The following is an 11,001-nucleotide window of genomic DNA, read 5'->3' as shown; positions in this document are numbered from 1 at the left end:
ACACCAGTTAGGAAGTTACCACCACAGTCCAATACAAGATGATAAAGGTGTGAAATGTTACTGCTGGTCATGAGAATGATAAGGGGAAGAAGGAAGTGAGAAACTCTTTAACAAAGAAGTGCTGGGACCTATTCTGGGGGTCAATAGGGAGAGACAGTTTTATTTTAGAGTATTTGATAGGGCATTTGATAGGAAAACGTCCTCTTTCTTGACCAACTGTTATCTGTATAAATGAATACGTTAGTTACTATCTTTTCTCCCTCTTTTTTTTTTTTTTGGAAGGGAGAGGGGAGGGAGGGAGAGAGAGACACATTAATTGGCTGCCTCCCCCATGCTCCTGGACTGGGTGCAGGGATCAAACCTGAAACCCAGATATGTGCCCTTGACCCAAGGAATAAAACCTGGGACCCTTCAGTGTGCAGGTTGATGCTCTAACCACACTGGCTAAGGCTAGTTACTATTTTGAAATAAGAAAATATAATATCAGAAAGAATAATTTTTAGTGCTTCTATCAGATTTCTTTTGTAAGGTTGGTTGAAGCAGGGCTTTATGGAACCATCCAGAGAGTGTTGGCATTCATATTGAAGAAGATCCACCTCTCCCCTAACCCAAAGAGTGGTAAGGGTGTGGGGGGAGGGCCACTCTCAAAGTGTGCTGATGGGAGCATACACCGGTACAAGGTTGATTTGGACACATGTTTCAGAAGCCCTCAAGAAGTACATGCTCTTTGACCAAGTAATTCCACTGGTAGAAATTTATCCTCAGGAAATAATCAAATAATTGGCTTGTATAAGGCTTCAAACCGTTTTGAAGTGTGAAAAACTGTGAATACCAAGTGTCCCAAAACAGACACTTGGCTAAACAAATTAGGATATGTCTACACATTGAAACATACAGCTCTTGAAAATGTTGATGGGCACCTACAGTTACTTATTTGGAAAAAATTCAGCATATAATCTTAAGTGGGGAAAATAGTCTGCACAAGCATATGTTATACTTTTTAATGAAAAAAGTATACATTTAAATGATCTCTATGTAAAAACTCTGATATATACTCTGAGAATGTTAATAGTTCCCTATGGGCATTAGATTAATGGGTGATTTTATCTGTTTTTAACTTATCTGAATTTTCTAATTTTTATATAATAAACCAGGATTTTTTTTGCATAATTTTCCAAAAGGAAACTGAAGGATTCAGCTAAGCAGGACTGTAAATAGCATTTCAGAGACCTAGAACAAAATTATAAATGGAGGTTCACATATTTGTATCTAAATATTTGGAAGGTATAAATTAAACATTTAAATAAATATTATTTTTAAAAAGCTGTAAATGTTTGAAAATTTAAATCTTGTTAATCATTTTGAAAGTAAAACTGTTCTCAATTCTAGCATCTGATGGCCACCAACTTTCTAATGGAAAAAATTATATCACACTTGTGGATTGTGCAATTTGCTGCCTTAATCCCCCTTCAGGATTAAAGAGCTTATTATTTCAGTTGCTAGGAGTCCTGCCAGCAGACAGCCCTCAGCTGTCAGCCCGCTTCAGGAATTGCCTCAGTTGGAGAGCCACCTCCCTCAAGGTTATACCCCCTTCCTGGGGTACTTCACATGCAATGACTGATTGACATGGCGACATGGCCTTCTTGCTCCAAGTGGCATAGCTTAATTTCTCCCTCTGTCCAATCCTACTTCCTTCTTTTCCCTTCCACAGGTGGTGATCCCAAGAGCATTACTTAATAAAAGCCCTTCTTGCTGAACTCTGAGTCTGCTGTCCAAGAAGCCAACCTACAGCAATTGGTATGAGAAGGAGTTCAGGAAAGCATACATTGTGATGAAAATTTGCAGAATGATCATCACCTGCTGCCCATCTGGCAATGAGGACCCCGTCATTGGTGGTAGGTGGAGTAGATAGGCACCTGGAACAGGTGGAAGAGGAATTGTTACAGCTTTCACTGATGGTGAAGTGAGATGGCACTAGTGGAAGGGAATGCATTAACTGGTGCTATGTAGTAGAATTTTGAGAAATATATGGGAAATATTAAATATAAGGAAGGCCAGAGCCCAGCTGGCATGGCTCAGCAGTTGAGCATCGACCTATGATCCAAGAGGTCACAGTTCAATTCCTGGTCAGGACACATGCCAGGGTTTTGGACTCGATCCGCAGCAGGGGGAGTGCAGGAGGCAGCCAATCAATGACTCCCATCATTGATGTTTCTGTCTCTATCTCCCTCTCCCTTCCTCTCTCTGAAATCAATAAAAATATATTTTTTTAAAAAAAGGAAGGCCAGAAAATTGGATGGCTATTGCTAAGCTTGATTGACCTCTAGAAAAATAATTAAAAACTGCAATAAATTAACCAACAATTAAAAAGCTATGTGAGAAAGCCAGAGGGCTTCATTCATAGCATATAAAGAGGCCCTCATCTTTTCCAGGTAGAGGGTAGAAAAATGTGAGGACCAGTCCCAGGACTTATTGGAAGCAAACTTCAAAGAAAGTTAAAATCCCAACCAATTTACCACCCACACTCTATTAATTACCTCTTAATCATCTATTCACCAGGGTCACTTTTTTCTATTAACCATCTGCTCAGCTCAAATCTGCTGTGCCAAGATCAGGGCCCTGGTTAGAAAGAAATGGGACCCTGACACATGGGATAAGGACATCTTGATTGATGTCCCTAAAAATCTTGTATTCTCAGATTTCCCTTAACTCCCTGAGCATACAGAAGTGGCCCACTCCTTCCTATGAAAGGCTAGTGCCTCACCTTGCATGAACATGCAGAGCCCTTTCCCCTGTAAGGTAACATGTGTTTCCCTCAGAATCTGTCTCACCTCCCACTCTGGCCACTGGGCATATATCTAAAGTTGAGTCACAGCATAACCTCAATGGAAATGTGCTGGGCTTGATAAAGAAGGAAAGGGAATACCCCAAGAAGGAGCTGCAGGACCTAGCCAGCATGTACTAGCAGGTGCTAAGGGAGTATGCATGGGACTGAATTATGAGGGCCTTGATCAGGGAAGCTAGAATATAAAATTGAGTAAGGGAGAATTAATTGGTTTGAGAGTTTTCTCCCAAGATACAGGATTTAGCATTCTGGGAAAGACCCTAGGAGATAATGTGAATTCACTTAAATGTGGAAAAAAATGACCAGAGCTGCCATAGCAGATGGTGGGAGAAGGGATTAAAGGCTCAGGGAGGTGGGAATGATAGAATAAATATATTATGAAAAGGCTGGAAAATCCTCCCTCCAGATGACTATATTCTGCAGGAGGACCCAAAGGGCATACCATTTGCTAAAGCTATAAAGAATGCACTGGTGAAAGGGGCACCAGCATCACTAAGAAATTCAGTGGGGGTTAGCTTTTGCAGGCCAAGGCTCAGAGTAGGAGAGGCTGTTACAGGAGGAGGATCACTGAATGAAATAGTGATGGCTCTGAAATAACAGAAGCAGGATGACTGCACTTGACTGTCAGAAGTCAGGTGGATGCAAATACCATGATGCACCACAGAGAGGCCTGACACTCAGAGAGCTGAGCAGATGGTTAATAGAAAAAAGTGACCCTGGTGAATAGATGATTAAGAGGTAATTAATAGAGTGTGGGTGGTAAATATAACACAGCACCCTAGGGAAAATCGGCACTCAACAATCTATACTCAATCTGTACAATCAAAAGAAATAAAAGATGATAAGCAGTCTGAGAGAAAGTGTCTCAATAAAAAGTCATAATCCCTTGCTCACCCTTCTGGCCCTAAAGTCAATTTTTGATCCAGAGAGCACTGTTTGAAAGAGAGGCTGGGTGCCCAGGAAGATTACTACATGCATAGTAATGATCCCTCCACTCCTGTTTACTCAGGTAACTGTGTGTTCGGGAAAGAGGAATACCCAAACATCTTGAGGACTGACAGACACTGGTTATGAGTTGATGTTGATACCCAGAGACTTAAAATATCATCCAGTTATAGTAGTAGCAGTTGGGAGACCAGCATTAAATGGGCTCCTGGCCTATGTTGGGTTCACAGTGGCACCACTGGGTCCACAGACCAACCCAGTAGTTATTTTCCTGGTCTCTGGATATATAATGGAGATAGACATTTTGATAGTTGGTACAAGCCCCATATTGGTTCCTTGACTTGTGGAGCTATTTGTAAATGAGAAGGCCAAGTGGACGCTTCTGAAACTGCTCTCCCTTTCTTCAGCCAAGATAGTAAATGAAAACATACAACATCTTGGGGAGGATGACAGAAGTTAGTGCCACCTTTAAAGACCTAAATTGCTGGGATGAGGTCCTCATCATATCTCTATTTCATGCACCAGTTTGGGCCCAGGCAAAATACTATCATAGCCTGGTAGATGACAGTAGACTATTGCAAACTCGATCAGATAGTGACATAAGCGCAGCTGCTATGTCAGATACAATATCTTTGCTAGAGAGGAATGACAAGGTCTTAGGTACCTAGTAATCAGCTACTGATTTGGAAAAGGTGTTTTTAATCTATCCCTATCATAATGAAACATCAGAAAAAGTTCATGTTCACATACAGTGGACAATAGTATACATTTATAGTTTTTTCTCTCTCAAGGCTCTACTAACTCTCCTGTCCTCTGTCATAATATAGTCTGAAGAGACCTGGAGCATCTGAATATAATACTAGTCCACTATGTTGATGATATCATGCTAATTGTACCAAAATGAGTAAGAAGCGGCTAGCACATTAGAGACCTTGGTAAGACACATGCACACGGAGGATGGGAGATAAACCCTACAAAGATCCAGGGACTGACTACATTAAGTCCAGTTTTTAGGGGTTGAATGGTCTGCACATGCCGGGAGATTTCCCCAAAAGTAAAGGACAAATTACTGTGTTTTTCACCTTTCCCACTAAGACGGCTTTATTGGGTTCTCAAAGCATCACATTTCACACCTAGAATTACTATTTCTACCCATACACTGGGTGATGGAAAAAGCTGCCAGCTTCAAGTAGGGCCTAGATCAAGAGAAGGCCCTATAACAGGTCCAAACTGCAGTTTCAAGCAGTCCTGCCACTTGGCCAATACAATAGATATACCCTAAAATATTAGAGTTATTTGTGTTGTCAAAAGATGCCATGTACAGTTTTTTGTAAGCCCCAATGGGAAAGTCACGATTTAGTCCAGAACTTAGGATGTGGAGCAAAGCCATGTTACATGCAGTGGAGAATTATATACCATTTAAAAACAACTCCCACCCGGCCGGGCATGGCTCAGTGGTTGAGTGTTGACCTAGGATCCAGGCGATCGGGGTTCGATTCCCGGTCAGGGCACATGCCCAGGTTGTGGGCTAGACAGCTGATCAATGACTTTCTCATCATTGATGTCTCTCTCTCTCTCCCCCTCTCCTTTCCTCTCTCTGAAATCAATAAAGATATATTTTAAAAAATAAAAATAAAAAAAATAAAAACAACTGCTGATGTGCTACTATATTCTGGTAGAGATGGAATGCCTGGCCAGGACATCAAGTGACCATGCAAGTGACCATGCATAAGGAACTGCCCATTGTAAGCTAAGTTCTGTTAGCTCCACCAAGGTATAAGGGTGGACAGGCCCAAGACTAAGATGAAAGTTTTACACATGGGATCAAGCACAAGCAGGACTTGAGGGCACAAGTACCTGCACAATCAGCTAGAACAGATCCTCCATGATATCCATCATTGTAGCACTAGCACTTTTCACTTACCTTACACCAGGGGCCTCATGGGGGATCTCTTTTGACAAGTTGATTGAGAAAGAAAATCCTTGAAGCATTGTTCATAGATTGGTGAACTTGGTATGTGGGTATTAGCAAATGTAGCAACTTCAGCCTGGTGAAAGTCATGGTGATCAGAAATGAGGCTCTGGGTAATACCACCAAATAAACCAAGACTGCATAGAGTGAGGATCTATAATTGATAATGGAACAGGGAGATGGTCATTTGCAGCTCTGAGACCAGCTGCAGTGTTTGGTGGCTGTAGTTTGTCCTAAGTTCCCCAGAAATAGAGGCCCACCAGACCCCTGGAAGAGCTGATCCCAGAACTTATATGCAGTGGATCTTGGAGACACAAGGGGTAGAATCTGGTGGATACTGCAATTCCCTGCCCAGAGCTCCCTTTAGCAATAAAGGCCTTCTAATTTCAGTTGTTAGGAATTGTGCCATCAGAGAGCCCTTGGGTCTTAGCTCCCTTCAGGATTACATCAGCTGAGAGTTGTCTTGTTCAAGATCACATCCCATTCTCAGGATGATCCACATCCAGTGACTCATTGGTGCTGTGGGTAAAGGCCTGGTTCTCTTGCCCCTTGAGATAGCTTTGAATTTTCATCCTAGCTTCAGAATTCCCTACAGGGTATGCTTGGGCATTCCATTGATAATGCACTGAAATTTGATTTCTCCCTCTTTTCATTCCTTCCTCTTTTCTCTCTTTCCTCCCATAAGTGTTGATTCCAGGAATACTCCTTAATAAACCTCCTATACTCTAATCTTTGTCACAGAATCCGCTTCCTGAGAAATCCAATATGTGACAATGCTTTACACATGTTACATCTATCTATCTATCTATCATCTATCTATCTATCTATCTATCTATCATCTATCTATCTATCTATCTATCTATCTATCTATCTATCTATCTATCTATCTATCTATCATCTATCTATCTATCTCTATCTATCTATCTATCTATCTATCTATCTATCTATCTAATCATCTATCATCTATCTATCTATCATCTATCTATCATCATCTATCTATCATCTATCTCTCTATCTATCATCTATCTATCATCTATCTATCTATCTATCTATCTCTATCTATCTATCTATCTATCTATCTATCTATCTATCTATCTATCATCTATCATCTATCTATCTATCATCTATCATCTATCTATCTATCTATCTATCTATCTATCTATCTATCTATCTATCTATCTATCTATCTCTATCATCTCTCATCTATATCATCTATCTATCATCTATCTATCATCTATCATCCATCTATCATCTATCTAATCTATCATCTATCTATATCTATCATCTATATCATCTATCATTTATCTTAAAAATCAAGAATACTGTGAGTTGTTTAATATTGTGAAATGATCTTTAGCTTCCATATACAACTGTTGCAGCTTTAAAAAAAAAATTGTTATTACCTTTGGGACCACAAATCGGGCACTAAAGGCAAGCAAGAAAATGGACACTACTGAGGAATGATAGTTTGTTAAGCAAAAACCTGTTGTAGTCGCATATGTGGGAAGGAGGCTTTGTCAAGTTAGCTTGTTTTTTTCTGTTCCCTATGTGCTTCCACTGCTCAAATCTTCATTGCAGTCTGAAATAATGTCTGTTTCTATGCCCACAGTGATGCAATATGCAAATCTTCATGGCATTTGGACTCAGTTGCCTTTTATTTAGAGGATGCAGGGAAACAGATGTGGAGATGCATTTTCCTGGCGCTTGAATAGTATTAGTCAAAGTGCAGATGTTTAGGGTTAAGAGATGCATTCTGCCAACAATGAGCACCAGATCCCATGTGACACAGGCACCCATGTGTTCTCTGTGTGTGTGTGTGTGTGTGTGTGTTAGAGATATGCAGGATCCTTTAAGCATGGGGTTTAGGAGAACCCTCGTGCCCAGTTTTAAAGGAAGCACTGAAGCTAGGATAGCAGTGGGCAACAGTCCTTGATGTTTTGGAGAGTTAAGTATTCTGATAGCTAGTTCTGGGTCTGACTGTGGCCCCAGATTCTTATTCTACTGTTGTAGCAGACTCATGGCTCAGAGGTTAGTTTAAGGTTTGGGGTACAGTGGCCTTGCAGGGTCATGCACATATGAGGAATAATTTAATATCACTTTTTGAAGATGAAAATGCACTCCCTCTTATTGGGCAAAAAAGGCCCATTTCTGGGAAACACATGAACTAATTGGCCCTCAAGGCAGTGTAGTATAGGAGAAAGTGTGCAATCTGGAGTAGTGGATGAAGGAGGAAGGATAAACATTTTTCTTCCCCTGCTATTTTTCAATCATGAAGGAGCAGATTTGGGAGGTGAAGGAAATGAATCTGGTTTGATCTCTGAATTTGAGGTATCTGTGAGATTTCCAAGTGGAGATACTCAGTGTCCATTTGAAAAGTATGTATCTAGAGCTCAGAAGAAAGGTCTGACTAAAGATATGTATTCTAACTGATAACTGAAACTAGGGAGTGAGTCAAATAGCCCCAGCAAAGGATACAGACTGAAAAACTGAGGACAGAATGTTGAAGCTCAATATGTGTGGAATTTTGGCAGAATTGAAACAGAGGGTACAGACACCCATCAAATATTACAACACATATCTCTGTACTTTCTTTTTTCCTTTTTAATTTTTATCCTCCTTTTTTAAAAAATATGTTTTTTATTGATTTCAGAGAGAGGAAGGAAGAAGGAGGGACACACATTCAGTCCATAACTGTCTTCAAGTTTTCTGTACATTCTTTACACAGAATTGGGGTCCTATTCTATGTTAAGTTTCAGAAACTGTTTTGTTTTGTTTTAAACATAGCAAGCTTTATTGAGGTATAATTCACATACCTAAAATTCAATCTTTTAAAGTATACAATTCAGTATTTTAATATCTTCAGAGAGTTGCACAACCATCACTACTATCTAATTCCATAATATATATTTTCAATTTATCTTTTTTTTTTTAAATTTTATTATTGTTTAAAATATTACAGATGTCCCTTTTTCTCCTCAATGACCCGTTCCACCCCATTCCTTCCCCCTCCCCAGTCCCTCTCCCCACCATTGTCCATGTCCTTGGGTTGTGTATATATGCACATAAATTCTTTGGTTACTCTCTCCCTCTCCACCCACCCGCCCTCCTCAATTTATCTTTAATGTTGAAAGTATTACAGAATGTCTCACTTTCCCCCTATTGATCCCCTCCACCCTGCACCTACCCCCCCTTCAGACCTTCACCACACTATTGTCTGTGTCCATGGGTTATGCATATATGTACATAAGTTCTTAGGTTAGTCTCTCCCCTCCCACCCACCCACCCCTGCCTTCCCTCTGAGATTCCTCAAACTGTTCCATGCTTCTATGTCTCTGGATCTATTTTCAGAACCTGGTGTTTAAAAATGTAATTTCTATAGTTATAGAGCACCATAAGGCTTATAACAGCAACAACAAAAATCCAACAGAACTTTGCTTCATCTTTTCCCACCTCAGATTTCTGCTCCTCAAAGACAGTCACTTTCAAACCTTTTAACTCTTTCTTATGGTACCACCTCCATATATTTTTTAAAATGAGACATTTTTAAAATGTATTTTTATCGATTTCAGAGAGAGAGGAAGTGAGAGGGAGAGAGAGAAACATCAATGATGAGAGAGAGTCATTGGTGGGCTGCCTCCTGCACATCCCCCACTGGGGGTTGAGCCCACAACCTGGGCATGTGCCCTGACTGGGAATTGAACAGCGATCTCCTGGATCATAGGTCGATGCTCAACCACTGAGCCATGTAGGCTGGGCTCACCTCCATATTTTTAAATAAGCTGTTTATACTTTTATTTTTTAATTTTTATACATCATTTATGACTTCCTATAATGGAAGGATTTAATTACCTCCTACACCATATACAACCACTCTTCTCCCACATTCTCCCAATATATTGCTGTTATTATCAGTATATTTACTAAAACAATATTCATTGTTTATATCATGTCAATATAAATATTCATAACTGAGCCATGACAAGGAGTAGTTAAGAGTATGATTCTGCTACTGTACAGCTTGGTTTTAAATTTTGATTTTGTCACTTAATAGCTGGGTGATCTTGGACAAATATCTTCATTTCTCTGTGCCTCACTTTCCCCATATTTAGAATGGGAATAACAATAATGTCTACTTTATATTGCTGTGATGATTAAAAGATTAAACTCTCATAGTAGTACTTGGCACATAGTAATTGGCATATATTATATATTATTGTTATTCCTTGTATACATTTTTGTTTTCCCTTTAATTCTGTCTGTTTTTGCTTCATGTATTTTGGGGCTTTATTATTAGGTGCATGTATATTTATAATTGTTACATTTCTTGATGGATTGACTTTCATCATTATAAATGGCCTTTCTTTGTCTCTAATAAAAATGCTTGTCTTAAGGGCTTACTTTTTCTGGAATTAGTGTTACCATTCCAGGTCCAAAGGGTTACTGCTTGCATGGAATATCTTTTTCTATCCTTTTATTTTAAAGCTATTTGTGTCTTTAAATCTGAATATCTTTTGTAGAAAGCATATGGTTGGGTCATATTTTCTAAGTCCATCCAGCCAATTTCTGCCTTTAAATTGGAGTGTTTAATTCATATATATTTAATGCAACCACTGATAAGACATGATTTATACCTTCTATTTTGCTATTTGTTTTCTATATGTATTTTTGTTCCATTATTGCCTTTTTTTTTTATGTTAAATAGGTATTTCTTAGTGTACCATTTTCATTCCCTTGTCATTTCTTTCACTAATTTAAAAATGTATTTTCTTAGTGGTTACCCTGGAGATTATAATTAGCAACAAAACTTACCAAAAAAAATAAATAAAAATCAAGTTCCTATGGAGTTTCCTCAAAAAATTAAGAATTGAACTGCCATTTGACCCAGTGATTCCACTTCTAGGAATATATCCTAAGAAACCCAGAACACCAATCAGAAAAGACTTATGCACTTCTATGTTCATAGCAGTGCAATTTACAATAGCTAAGATCTAGAAACAGCCCAAGTTCCCATCAGTAGATGAGTGGATAAAAAAGCTGTGGCACATTTACACCATGGAATACTATGCAGCTATAAAAAAGAAGGATTTCTTATCCTTTGGGACAGCATGGAGGAAACTGGAGAGTATTATGCTAAGTGAAATTAACCAGTCAGAGAAAGACAAGTACCACATGATCTCACTCATGTGTGGAATGTAATAAACAAAATAAACTGATGAACCAAATAGTTCCAGAGACATAG

At 39.2% G+C, this 11,001-nt stretch overlaps 1 protein-coding gene across 11 annotated transcripts in view; it reads left to right on the top strand.

Moving 5' to 3' along the window:
- ARMCX1 (armadillo repeat containing X-linked 1) overlaps positions 1-11,001 on the top strand; it is a 36,749-nt gene that overhangs the window by 11,036 nt on the left and 14,712 nt on the right. For all 11 annotated transcript variants that reach the window (XR_013997983.1, XR_013997984.1, XR_013997985.1 and 8 more), the window contains one exon: positions 1,712-1,895. The gene's annotated coding sequence lies outside the window, so the exon portion shown is untranslated. The remainder of the gene's footprint in view (positions 1-1,711; positions 1,896-11,001) is intronic.

This window comes from Miniopterus schreibersii, assembly GCF_964146895.1.
Source record: "Miniopterus schreibersii genome assembly, chromosome: X".
Lineage (NCBI taxonomy): Eukaryota > Metazoa > Chordata > Mammalia > Chiroptera > Miniopteridae > Miniopterus > Miniopterus schreibersii.
Note: the sequence above shows the minus strand (reverse complement) of the source record. Positions and strands in the feature narration are given on the sequence as shown.